The sequence below is a fragment of the Macrobrachium nipponense genome, chromosome 19, assembly GCF_015104395.2.
Source record: "Macrobrachium nipponense isolate FS-2020 chromosome 19, ASM1510439v2, whole genome shotgun sequence".
In the NCBI taxonomy this organism is placed as follows: domain Eukaryota; kingdom Metazoa; phylum Arthropoda; class Malacostraca; order Decapoda; family Palaemonidae; genus Macrobrachium; species Macrobrachium nipponense.
Window position 1 is genome coordinate 13179740 of NC_061088.1, and position 12733 is coordinate 13192472.

Sequence of the window (12733 nt, forward strand, 5' to 3'; positions counted from 1 at the left end):
AAACCTCTTACGCCGACTGGACGTATTTTACTTCGACATTTTTTGTCTCCTGTGTGCCGACTGGACGTATTTTACGTCGACTTACAAAAGTTTTTTTTTAAATTCGGGGAAAAATACTTATAGGCCTACCAGCCTAAAACTTTTGAATCACGCGCCTTGGGGGATGCTGGGAGTTCACGGATCAAGGTGTTGTTTTGTTTACAATCGTTACGCAGGCGCGCAAGCGCGAATTTCTTTCTTGCTACACTAAAAAGTATCTGTGACACATCTCGGATATTATTTCGTCACTTTGACATATTTTTGTACCATTGTAAATTAGCCGTTACATGAAGTATTATATATGAAAATGTGCGCATTTTTATGTAAAATACAACAATAAAATACTCATGATTGTAGCTTTTATCAGTTTTGAGATATTTCCATATAAATAACGATAATTGCCAAAATTTCAACCTTTGGTCAACTTCGACTCTACCGAAATGGTCGAAAAACGCAATTGTAAGCTAAAAATCTTATATTTTAGTAATATTCAATCATTTACCTTAAATTTGCAACTAATTGGAAGTCTCTAGCACAATATTTCGATTTATGGTGAATTATGAAAAAACTTTTTCCTTACGTCCGCGTGGTAACTCTTCCGAAAAAAATCATACATGCGATTGTGGTAATGTTTGCACCATTTTAAAATTAGCCGTTATATAAAGTTTTATATATGGAAATATGCTCAATTTCATGCACAATACAACTAAAAAACAACCATGCTTGAAGCTTTTATCAGTTGTGAGATGTTTTCATATAAATAACGATAATTGCCAAAATTTCAACCTTCGGTCAACTTTGACTACCGAAATGGTCGAAAAACGCAATTGTAAGCTAAAACGCTTATATTCGAGTAATATTCAAGCATTTACCTTCATTTTGCAACAAATTGGAAGTCTCTAGCACAATATTTCGATTTATGGTGAATTTATGAAAAATATAACATTTTCTTTACGTCTGCGCGGTAACTCTTCCGAAAAAATCATACGTGCGATTGTGGTAATGTTTGCACCATTTTAAATTAGCCGTTACATAAAGTTTTATATATGAAAATGTGCGCAATTTCATGCACAATACAACTAAAAATAACTGAAGGTTGTAGCATTTCTCATTTTTTAAATATTTGCATATAAATCACGATAAATATAAAAAGAAACCACGTCGGGTCAACTTATTTGACTTCGACCGGAAATGGTCGAAAAACACAATTGTAAGCTAAAACTCTTACAGTCTAGTAATATTCAGTCTTTTATCTTCATCTTGAAACAAATTCGAAGTCTCTAGCAAAATATTTAGATTTATGGTGAATTAATAATCTTTCCTTCCCTCCGCGCGCGGATTCTCCGCCACAAATCTCCGAAATGCGTACGTACCATTCTCGGAATATTTGCTCCGTTTCATATTAGGCATTTCATAGAGTTTTGTATATGAAAATGTGAGCAATTTCATGTAGAATAAAACGAAAAATATTTGAAGGTTGTAGCTTTTCTTATTTCCGAAATAATTGCATATAAAAAATATATATATAAAAAAATTCGACATTTGGTCAACTTTAACTCGTCAGATATGGTCGAAAAATGCAATTGTAAGCTAATACTCTTACAGTATAGTAATATTCAATCATTTGTCTTCATTTTGAAAGAAATTGGAAGACTCTAGGACAATATTTAGATGGTGAATTTTGAAAAATATATTTGTTTACGTCCGCGCGTTACGAATTCATGCATTATTTTGTGGTAATATTTTCTCTGTGTTGCTTTTATCGTTTTACAATGTGTTATATACCAAAATGATTGCAATTTAGTGTACATTACAACGAAAAAAAGTAACTTGTTACCTTTAACCGTTTTGCGCACAGCGCGATTTGAATACAATTATATGTGGAATTTCGTTTTTGTTCTATCATATATCGCATTATTTATATAATGATAATTTTTTTCATTTCTGATGGTTGCATACTAAACATCAGCCAATGACAAAAAAAGGAGCCAAAAATGAACTCTTAATCTTGAAAAATAAGCGCGCTGTGATTTTTTGAAAATAATATTTTTTCCGCTTCCGCGCTCACTTTGAAACACCTCCGGCACACGGGAGACAATTTTTTGTTACCGCTTCGGCGTAAGAGGGTTAAGAAAGAGGGGTTCTTCCTCTATGCCATTGGAGATGACGACTTCTTGTGAGTGTTACACGTGTCTCAGTACAGATTGCTCCTGTTGCTATTTTCGTTGCTAATGCCGTAGCTCTTGATAGCTCGGATACTGGGAGGGATCTAGAGCTATGTGGTTGTCATGGTAATCACTCTATAGCGAAGTAAAATATACTAAAGGAAAGGAAAATGCATCTTCTTTGAGTAGGTCTGCAGCAAGGAAGCATTCTCATGATTGTTCTAGAATCGTCAGGTGGGATATGGAACTCAACAGGAGCTGACATGTCGTTAGGAATGCCAGGATTTATGATGCATTTATGATGCATTGGCTGTTATGCTCCGCCCCCTTCAGCCTTGCCCCAGATTGCCAAATATTATATATGCCCTGAGGGAGTAGAGAGATCAGCAGAGATCATCAGTGAGAGAGCAGAGATCATCAGTGAGAGATCATCAGAGAGAGACAAGAAGAAGAAGGAACAGACGAAGGATAAGAAAGGAAGGCGAATGGGAGTTTGATCAGATTCGAGTCAAGTCGTCCACAGTGAGAGAGAGAGAGACAGAAGTTAAGTTGTTCGTAGTCAGAAAGGGAGATATACTGACGATTGAGCAACCCTTCAGAGAAGAAACATCTTATGAGTTGGTTTTGAGGAGTAACCTGCCCTTCGAGTATCAAGAATAGACATTGTTTTCTGCAGTACGGAGTCAGGAAGATGTCTGGAGTTTTACAGTTCTCCTTTGTGAAGCCATTGCTTCGAGCATTGAATTTCAACAGCTGCAAAACTGGCCAGCAAGTATTTTCATTACCTCACTGTTTCCCCAGTTCCGCATTGTAAGATTTTACCTTTGTTATGTAAATAGGAGAAATCATTCTGCATTTATCTTTGTTAGTGAGCTTGTAAATAAACTTTTGTTCTGTTTGTGTTTCTTTCTATATTCGTATCCCCAGTTTCAACTGTAGGTGTTGAATCTTTTTTGTTTATTATAATATTGAACCTGTATCGAATCTCGCGGTCTGTAACATTTGGCGACCTTGCCAGGATATTCGGCACCATAATTTTGAAACGGAGAATATAGAAAGAACCGGAATGAGTGAGTTGGTGAAAGAGTTTATTGAGTCTGGTAAGCTCCTAGGTCTAGAGGGGGATGATCTCCATGAGTATTTTGAAAGGAAAGAAAGGGAAAAGTATGAGAGAGATGAAAGAGCAGCAGAGAGAGAGGCAATGAAAATGCAGCAAGAGAGAGAAATGTTGGTAATGCAGCAGGAAGAAAGAGAGAAAGAACATATGCATGAGCAGGAAGAAAGAGAGAAAGAACGTATGCACGAGTTGGAAATCGCTCGGTTAAGGCAAAGTACTCGTAACAGTCAGACAGGCAAGAACGAAAATGAAGCTGATATGTTAGGTATGAGTGCAGTGTTGCAATTAGTACCAAAGTTTGATGAGGAAGATGTAACAAAATATTTCATGTGTTTTGAGAAGTTAATGGAAGGAGTAGGTTCTTCTAAAGAAATGTGGACTTTATATTTACAGTCAGTTTTGAGTGGTAGGGCTCTTACCGTGTATAGTTGCATGTCCAAGGAGGAATGTGATGATTATGATATCGTGTAAGAAACTGTTCTTAGAGCGTATAGGCTAGTACCGGAGGCATACCATAAGAAATTTAGAAGTTTGAGAAAGGACGAGAATATTCCGTTTGTAGAATACGGTAAGAAGTTAGAAAGGCTGTTTTTTGTTTGGATAACTTATGCTAAAGTTGAGGATTTTGATGGTTTGAAGAACTTAGTGTTGTTAGAAAACTTCAAAGATAACGTATCCCCTGAGATTAAACTTTATATAGAAGATAGGCGAGAAGTATCTTTTGCAGGAGCAACTAGGTTAGCAGACGAATATAGTTTGACTCATAATCTAAGTGACGGCAAAAAGCGAAATGATCCTTCGTCTCGTAGAGTAAAAAACAGTAAAGGTTTCAGTTCTAGTAATAGCAATGCAAGTTAAAGTGACTATTCCTGTTATGCATGCGGAAAACCAAGTCATACTTCTAAGGTTTGTAAGAATAAAGTGGCATTTAGTGGTTCAGAATTAACTTGTTTCTGATGTGATGGGAAGGAAGGACGGTAAGAAACCAGTGTCTCTAGTTAACCTTTCGTCAAGTAGGAATGATGTGATGAGAGAAACTAGGAAATTTTTTTGGTGAATTTCTGTCAGAAGATGTAGTTTCCTCTCTTGGAGGAGTAGATTTGAGAGAGGTAGTCTTGCTTTGAGACACAGGAGCTGCTGTCTCACTAATTAGGAGAGAGAGTGTGCCAAACAGGGCAGAAATCAATATGGTAGAAAAAGTCATGTTAGGTGGATTTCCTAACACTTGTGTTCTTTGTCCTTTGTTAAAGTTGAATTTAGAAAGTCAGACAGTGTCAGGAGAAGTGAAACTAGCAGTTGTTGACAGTTTGCCAGTTGATGGTGTTGACATTATTGTCGGTAATGATTTAGCTTTATCCAAGAATGTGAATCCTGTTGTTAGGGATATTCCAGTGACGGAAATGGTAGTAACTAGGTTAGGTTTAGATACAGACATAGACTACAGTCATAATTCGTTCGTGGATTCGAACGAGTGTGATAGAGGTGGTGAGGTTGATCTTGGCGTGAGTGTGGCTGAGAGACCTGACTCTATCGGTGTTGACAGTGATAGCCAAGGGGAAGGTGTAGCTGTCGAGAATAACGTAGTCGATGTCGTGGAATCAAGTAATAGTTACGGTGATGAATTAGGCACTAGCCTTTTGAATAAGGATGAGATAGTCAAGTTTCAGAGAGAGGATGAGACACTAACCCGAATTTTTGAAAGTTAGTTGGATGATGATCTCGAGAATGTGTGTAAGGAAACGTTATGTTTGAAAGACGAAGCTTTGTGTCGTTATGTTTGGCCTAAGTCAGGTAGTAAAGAGGAAATCACAAAACAATTAGTAGTTCCTAGGAAGCTTCATGAACTAGTTTTGAAGTTGGCACATGATGAGCAAGGACATTTGGGAGTAAATAAATCTTTCAGGTGTATTACTAGGCCGTACTTTTGGCCTAAAATGAGGAGTGACGTAAAACCAGTGTCTCTAGTTAACCTTTCGTCAAGTAGGAATGATGTGATGAGAGAAACTAGGAAATTTTTTTGGTGAATTTCTGTCAGAAGATGTAGTTTCCTCCTTTGGAGGAGTAGATTTGAGAGAAGTAGTCTTGCTTTGAGACACAGGAGCTGCTGTCTCACTAATTAGGAGAGAGAGTGTGCCAAAAAGGGCAGAAATCAATATGGTAGAAAAAGTCATGTTAGGTGGATTTCCTAGCACTTGTGTTCTTTGTTTTTGTTAAAGTTGAATTTATCCCTTTGTTAAAAGTGAACAGAGTCAGACAGTGTCAGGAGAAGTGAAACTAGCAGTTGTTGACAGTTTGCCAGTTGATGGTGTTGACATTATGTTTTAAGCTGTCATGAATGCCAAATTGCAGGGAACCAAATCAAGAGCTCCGTTGTGTAATATTCCTTCAGTAGGCAAACCTTTTGAGAATGTAGTTATCGATATGGTCGGACCGTTGCCTAGAAGTAAGGGAGGGAGTGTGTATCTGTTGGCAATCATTGATAGACTAACTCGCTATCCAGAGGCAATACCTGTAAGAAGCTGCAACGCAAGGACTGTAGTTAAATGATTGTTAGATTTTTTTAAAAGTTTGGTCTGCCTCATACTATGCAGAGTGATAATGGTAGTAATTTTGTATCCAAATATTTCAAGGATAGAATGAGAGGGTTAGGCATTAAACTCGTAACTTTCACGCCTTATCATCCCGAATCACCAGGAATTAAGGAGCAGTTTCATCAAACGTTAAAGAGTTGTTCACGAAAACTGTGTAGTAACTTTGAATATGACTGGGAAGAAAAGTTACGTTTTGTTCTATTAGCTTTAAGGTTGACACCGATCGACACTACAGGATTTAGTCCTTTCGAGCTGGTTTTCGGTCCCACCGCCAAAGGTCCTTTGGAAATGCTAAAATGTAACTTAATGCTTAAAGAAGGAAGTGAGGACTACATAACTAATCTAGAGTACTATAAAAAAATTTAAGAGATACTTGGCAACTAGCGAAAGAGAACGAGAGTGGAAGCCAAGGGGAGACTAAACGGAAACATGGTCTTAGAGCAAAAGAAACAAGTTTCTGTGTAGGAAATAAAGTTTTAGTACTAGTCCAGAAAGAAGGTCCCTCTTTATCTTATAAGTTCGAAGGTCCTTTTTCTATTTTAGAGAAGAGGGGAAATCTAAATTATTTAATAGATATCGGTAAGCGTAGAGCAAAGTGGATGCATGTAAACTTGATTAAGAATTATAAAGAACGCCCCGTGCCATGGCCACCACCCGTTCCCATAGTAACGGTGTCACAGAGAGAAATTAGATTTGAGGAAAATGCAAGAGGTGTTTTAGTATTCCCAAGTTTTAATTAGAGTTCAGAAAATGGAAAAAGTAAGAGGAAAGGATAATGTTGTTGCTGATAGCCTCTCTAGAGATTTTTCAGAACGAGTAGCCTAATGACAGTTTTCTGTTTTGGCACAAGTCGGTGTGTGTGTGTTAACTGGATTAAGGCTTTATGCAGAATTGTTCCCTTGCTGTTTGATTCTTTTTTCTCTTTAGAAAAAAACAAAATCAGTTGATTTCATTTTTTTGCTTTTGGGGGAACCTGTCATGGTAATCGCTCTATAACGAAGTAAAATCTACTAAAGGAAAGGAAAATGCATCTTCTTCAAGTAGGTCTGCAGCAAGGAAGCATTCGCACACGTGTTGGAGGTGCCTGTTCTCATGATAGTTCTAGAATTGTCAGGTGGGATATGGAACTCAACAGACGCCGACATGTCGTTAGGAATGCAGTGATTTATGATGCAACATTTCGTCGAGATCCTTCTAAAAAGTTCCTGTCGGGAGTCTGTGACATTCGCTGTCATGCTCCACCCCCTTCAGCCCTGCCCCAGATCGCCAATTAAATATATGCCCAGAGGGAGTAGAGAGATCAGCAGAGATCACCAGTGAGAGAGCAGTGATCATCAGTGAGAGATCATCAGAGCGAGACAAGAGAAGAAGGAATAGACGAAGGATTAGAGAGGAAGGCGAATGAGAGTTTGATCGGATTCGAGTCAAGTCGTCCACAGTAAGAGAGAGAGAGAGAAGTTAAGTTGTCCGTAGTCAGAAAGGGAGATATTCCGACGATTGAGCAACCCTTCAGAGAAAAAACATCTTACAAGTTGGTTTTGAGGAGTAACCTGCCCTTTGAGTATCAAGAATAGACATTGTTTTCTGCAGTACGGAGTCAAGAAGACGTCTGGAGTTTTACAGATCTCTTTTGTGAAGCCATTGCTTCGAGCATTGAATTTCGACAGCTGCAAAATTGGCCACCAAGTATTTTCATTACCTCACTGTTTCCCCAGTTCACGCATTGTAAGATTTTACCTTTGTTATGTAAAGAGAAGAAACTATTCTGCATTTATCTTTGTTAGTAAGCTTGTAAATAAACTTTTGTTCTGTTTGTGTTTCTTTCTATATTCGTATCCCCATTTTCAACTGTTGGTGTTGAATCTTTTTTGCTTATTGTAATATCGAACCTGTATCGGACCTTGCGGTCTGTAACAGTGGTTCAATTATATGTGGCTGAACACATTTCCTTTTTTTATTTTGAAGTCTTACTTATTTTTCTTTCTTTCGGGGAGCACGTGTCTTTCTTCTTCTTCAGCCTAGTCCTACTGCAAACCTAAGTGAATATATATATATATATATATATATATATATATATATATATATATATATATATATATATATATATATAGTGTGTAGAACTCATAGAATTGCAGATTAAAGTGATATATAAACAGAGTATGTGGCCTCGAGGACAGTGGACCGACAGTGCAGGATATTTTCTCTCTTGTGTGTGTGTCTTTCTACAAAGTACTATATAAGATAAAGACGATATATATATATTATATATAATATATAAATATAATATATATAAATAGATATCTATATAATATATATATATAGATATCTAATATATATATATATATATATATATATATATATATATATTCTATATATAGATAGATATCTATATATATATATATATAGATATCTTATATTTATATATATATATATATATATATATATATATAATATATAGATATCTAATATATATATATATATATATATATAGATATATATCTTATATAGAATAATTTATATATATATATATATATAGATAATCCTATATCTATATATATATATATATATATATATATATAAGATATCTATATATATATCTATATATTATATATATCTATATATCTATATATATATAGATATATCTATATATATATATATATATATATATATATAGATTCTATATATATATAGATATATATATATAGATATCTTAGATATAATATATATATAATATATATAGATATCTATATGATCTATATATATATCTATATATTATAATATATATATATATATATATATAGAGATATATATAATATAGAAAATATTAAATAATATAATATATATACGATGATATATATAGTCTATATATCTATATATATATAATAAGATATATATATATTATATATACTATAAGATATATATATATCTATAGATATATATATATATATATACCATATATATATATATATATATATATCTATACGTAGAAACACACACACACAAAACGAGATAAATATCTCGACTTCGAACAAGTTACAAAGAAGTGCCTAAAAAGGCACAACTGACACGCGCAAAGGTTTGTACAGTTCTTAAGATAGCATTTAAAAAGTTCAGATAAAGAGCACTGACGATGCATACCTTCGGCAGTGAATTCAAGACTAAAAATCTCAATACAAAAAAGGTCGACAAAATTAATGAAGACAAAAAGAACACAGCGAGAATGCCTGATCAAGATGTATAAACTTACGTTAGGAAAAATAAATAAGCGCTATTTCAAAAGTATAAACAATTTTTCAAAAAGCTGAAGGAAAATATGTTTTACAAAAAAAAAAAAAAAAAAACGACAAGGAGATGCAAAGCAGAAGACCTTATTATTATAGATAAGAGATCTTTAACAAATAATATTCAACAAATACCACAACCGTTGGTCGAAAATGCGTAGTAGGTGGTAGAGCATAGGCTAATCTCCAGTTACAAAAAGGAAAGGTAGAGTCTAAAGAGAAGAAAGTAAAAGAGGTGGTAACGTGAATACAATTCACAAAAATTATTCTTCCGTAAAGGATTGACTGAAAATTTGCAACAGCGCTACAACGGACACAGCCAAGTTGAAATAAGCCAAATTAAGGAATTGCTGTAAAAATGACATGGATCGAAAGAAAGGCATAAAAATTCGTGAAACTCAACCGTCTAAAAATATACTCAATTCAACCCATAGTAATGAAGTCAAACTGTATGTAGGGTACCAGGCCGCCAATTTTGTCTCAATAAGATAGGTAGTAACCCAATAGTACGTGATCAAAATTAATCAAAAAATACAAACAATAAAACGGACACTCTCAGGTATGCAAAGAAACACACGATCCGAAAAGCTTGCCTGAAAATCATAAAATAACCTGGGCACTCAAAATTGCAACCTAACGGTTTCAACATTTGGGTGCAATTTCATCTGGGAACGGTGCTGTTAGTAGACTTCAGTGTGTGTTACTATGAATGAAGACGAACATCATTTTCCCCCTTTCAAAAAGCTGCTGAACTGACACAAAATTGGGGAGAGACAGAGACTAGGCAAGGCACTAACACGTCATTGACTTGTTTGGTTAATGGCTGGCATTTCTTTACATTCATTTCAACATTTCTGATCTCAATTAAATATTCCTCGGTTCAGCTTATATTGCTTATCACTTGACAATAACATTAAAATAGCTGTGACCTTCACGTGACGTTTCCTGTTATCACTAATACTCACCCTCTCTCTCTCTCTCTCTCTCTCTCTCTCTCTCTCTCGCTAGACAAAATCATTAGGACACTGTGAATGAACATAACCTGATTCTAGAGATAAGTGGCCACACAATGTCTCCTCGGACGGACCAACAAGTCTTTGAGACTTATAACTCCTTGTAACTCTAAACTTATTCCACTAAAGCTGCAAAACTATCGCTATGGGGTCATAGGATACCTTAATACCTATATTACTTCTCAACTATTCTCCATTATTCAAACCAGTGACATAGCTTTCCTTGTTTTTATCCGCATACATAACGCGTGTTCATTTTAAGGAATACGTGATGCAACGACAAAAAAACTGATACTCATAGGCACAAACAATAATCGACGTAGTTCTTCAGGCTAGAGAATATTTTCATTATCATTCTGTAAGTAATGATACTATATACTACTTCTACAGGGCGTGAGACTTATGTGATGATTTTATCTCTTAAATAATATATTGAAGTCTGAACAACAAATTCTAAGCTGAACGTGACACAAACATATTGGTAGTTAAAAAGTCTCAATCTTTCCTCATTTTAAAATGTTTGAAAGCTGCTCTGAAAAATCACTCTTGAAAGAGAAGGCCTGCAAGTGTTTCAACATAACGACAAAAGTTGTTCGATGCTGCTTTATCTTTGGTCCAAGTAAAACTTGAACAGTATTTATGTTGTACGATCTCCTCTGCTTCTGCACCTGAGAACACTTCATCGACCTCCAGGTAGTTGCCGTTTCAAATTGGCTTCTTGACTGCCCTGCAACAAACATAGATAAAAAAAAAGTTTTAGCAATCGAAAAATAAAAATAAAGAAAGATGCCCAAATCATCATCATCATTTCATCATAAGTTAATACATTTTCTGACTCATGAAGGAAGTTTGTCGGAATTAATCTACAAAGAAAAATAAAATTTCGATTCTGTACTAGAGCAGTAAGAAACCCATACGCAGAACGAAGTATCATTTAACTATCCTTACCTGTCCAACAGTTAAGCAAACGATGTTTAACGGGCCCCCCATCAGAGTCGTGAGTAGTCTTCACCTTGAAGGATGGTCTCCATAACGTTATCTTCGAAATTGGGATGTACCCATGCCCGGGCACCAGGTGCAAGGGGAGTCAATCAGGACATTTGTTTGTTACCAGGTTACTTGGTGACCCGGGGTCTCTCTGGTTGTTCTGCAGTTATTTAGAAGAAAACTTTGTTGATATGATGCTGCTAAAACAAATGCAGAGTGCTTGGCTGAACACCTTTAATCCTCCTATGATCTGGATAAATTTTTGATAGTTTTCATTGGTAACTGGAAAACTAGCTTGTCTATATGCTTAATATCTGCTTAAATATTAAGATAGCCATGCTTAATCTAATTTTATGTGTATGTATATATATATATATATATATATATATATATATATATATATATATATATATATATTATATATACATTATATATATTTAATATATATATATATATATATATATATATATATATATATATATGTGTGTGTGTGTGTGTGTGTGTGTGTGTGTGTGTGTGGGTGTTGGGGGTGGGGGGGTTATAATAGTCTTTTACACTATACTATTTCATGGCAGAAAACTTGAATACCCTAAAATCATTACAGATGAAGAGTTACAAAACATGACGATGACAGTAAAAGCAATAATACCTCCTACCTCACTTGGGCGGCAAAGCAACTGAGCAATGAATCAGTCGACCAATCCCTAAAGAAGATGCACAAAAGCCAACCCAGGAACTGCGTCTTCAACCACTGACGACACTGAATCCTTCTTGTCTTGTTCGATGTGGCACTACCCAGACCTCCACCAAAGCTGCTTATTCAGTGCCATTGACCGTGGCATTAATCCTTTAGTAAAACCATCACAAAGCACTCGTGAAACGTGAGAAGGTTTAGACTTTAGCGGAATAAGGCCTAACGGGTTGTTGTTACTTATTCCTCGTGCGAAACAAAATTAATATCCAAATGCTCGTGTCTAATCTCTGCTGAAAGGGTAAAATAACTAAATTTTCCCGAGTTAACCTTGAAAAAGTATTGAGTTAATACTGATTTTACATCAACAATATTAATAAGACAAAAACACTAAAGCAAACGATTATAGCCTAGAAAGGCTTTCATAAATATGAGATCATGTAAATTTGCTTAATATAAGTTCTGAAACTTGCAGCTACCTGATCCATATTAATAACTAGCGCAATACTGTCTAGGAATTCAAATGAGAGAGAGGGTGGGGGGCGAGGAGTATATGCCCCAGAATTGCAATAGATTAAAAAAAATAACGTTTCTAGTGATTTTAAGAGAGAGAGAGAGGACGAGAGAGAGAGACGAGAGAGAAGAGGAGAAGTCGAGAGAGAGAGAGAGAGAGAGAGAGAATCGAATAAAGTAATGTAGAATGAGTGCTCAATGGTGTTTCAACCGGATTACTCCACTGTCTCCTATCACATTCTGTGGAATGGAAAGGTACTTTTAGTTATACAAAAGAATGTACTTGCCAGGGGCCAAGACAAAATTCAATCAATTCTCATATGCTTTGGCTGTTCT

The 12733-nt window shown here is 35.4% G+C and overlaps 1 long non-coding RNA gene across 1 annotated transcript; it reads right to left on the bottom strand.

Annotated features, from left to right (window-relative positions):
• Window positions 1–10264: 10264 nt before the first annotated feature.
• Window positions 10265–12440, bottom strand: LOC135212633 (uncharacterized). The gene is made up of 3 exons (XR_010313948.1): window positions 11850–12440; window positions 11155–11353; window positions 10265–10933 (listed from the first exon to the last, which is right to left on the bottom strand). It is a non-coding gene; the product is annotated as an uncharacterized LOC135212633 (long non-coding RNA).
• Between the last annotated feature and the right edge of the window lie 293 nt (window positions 12441–12733).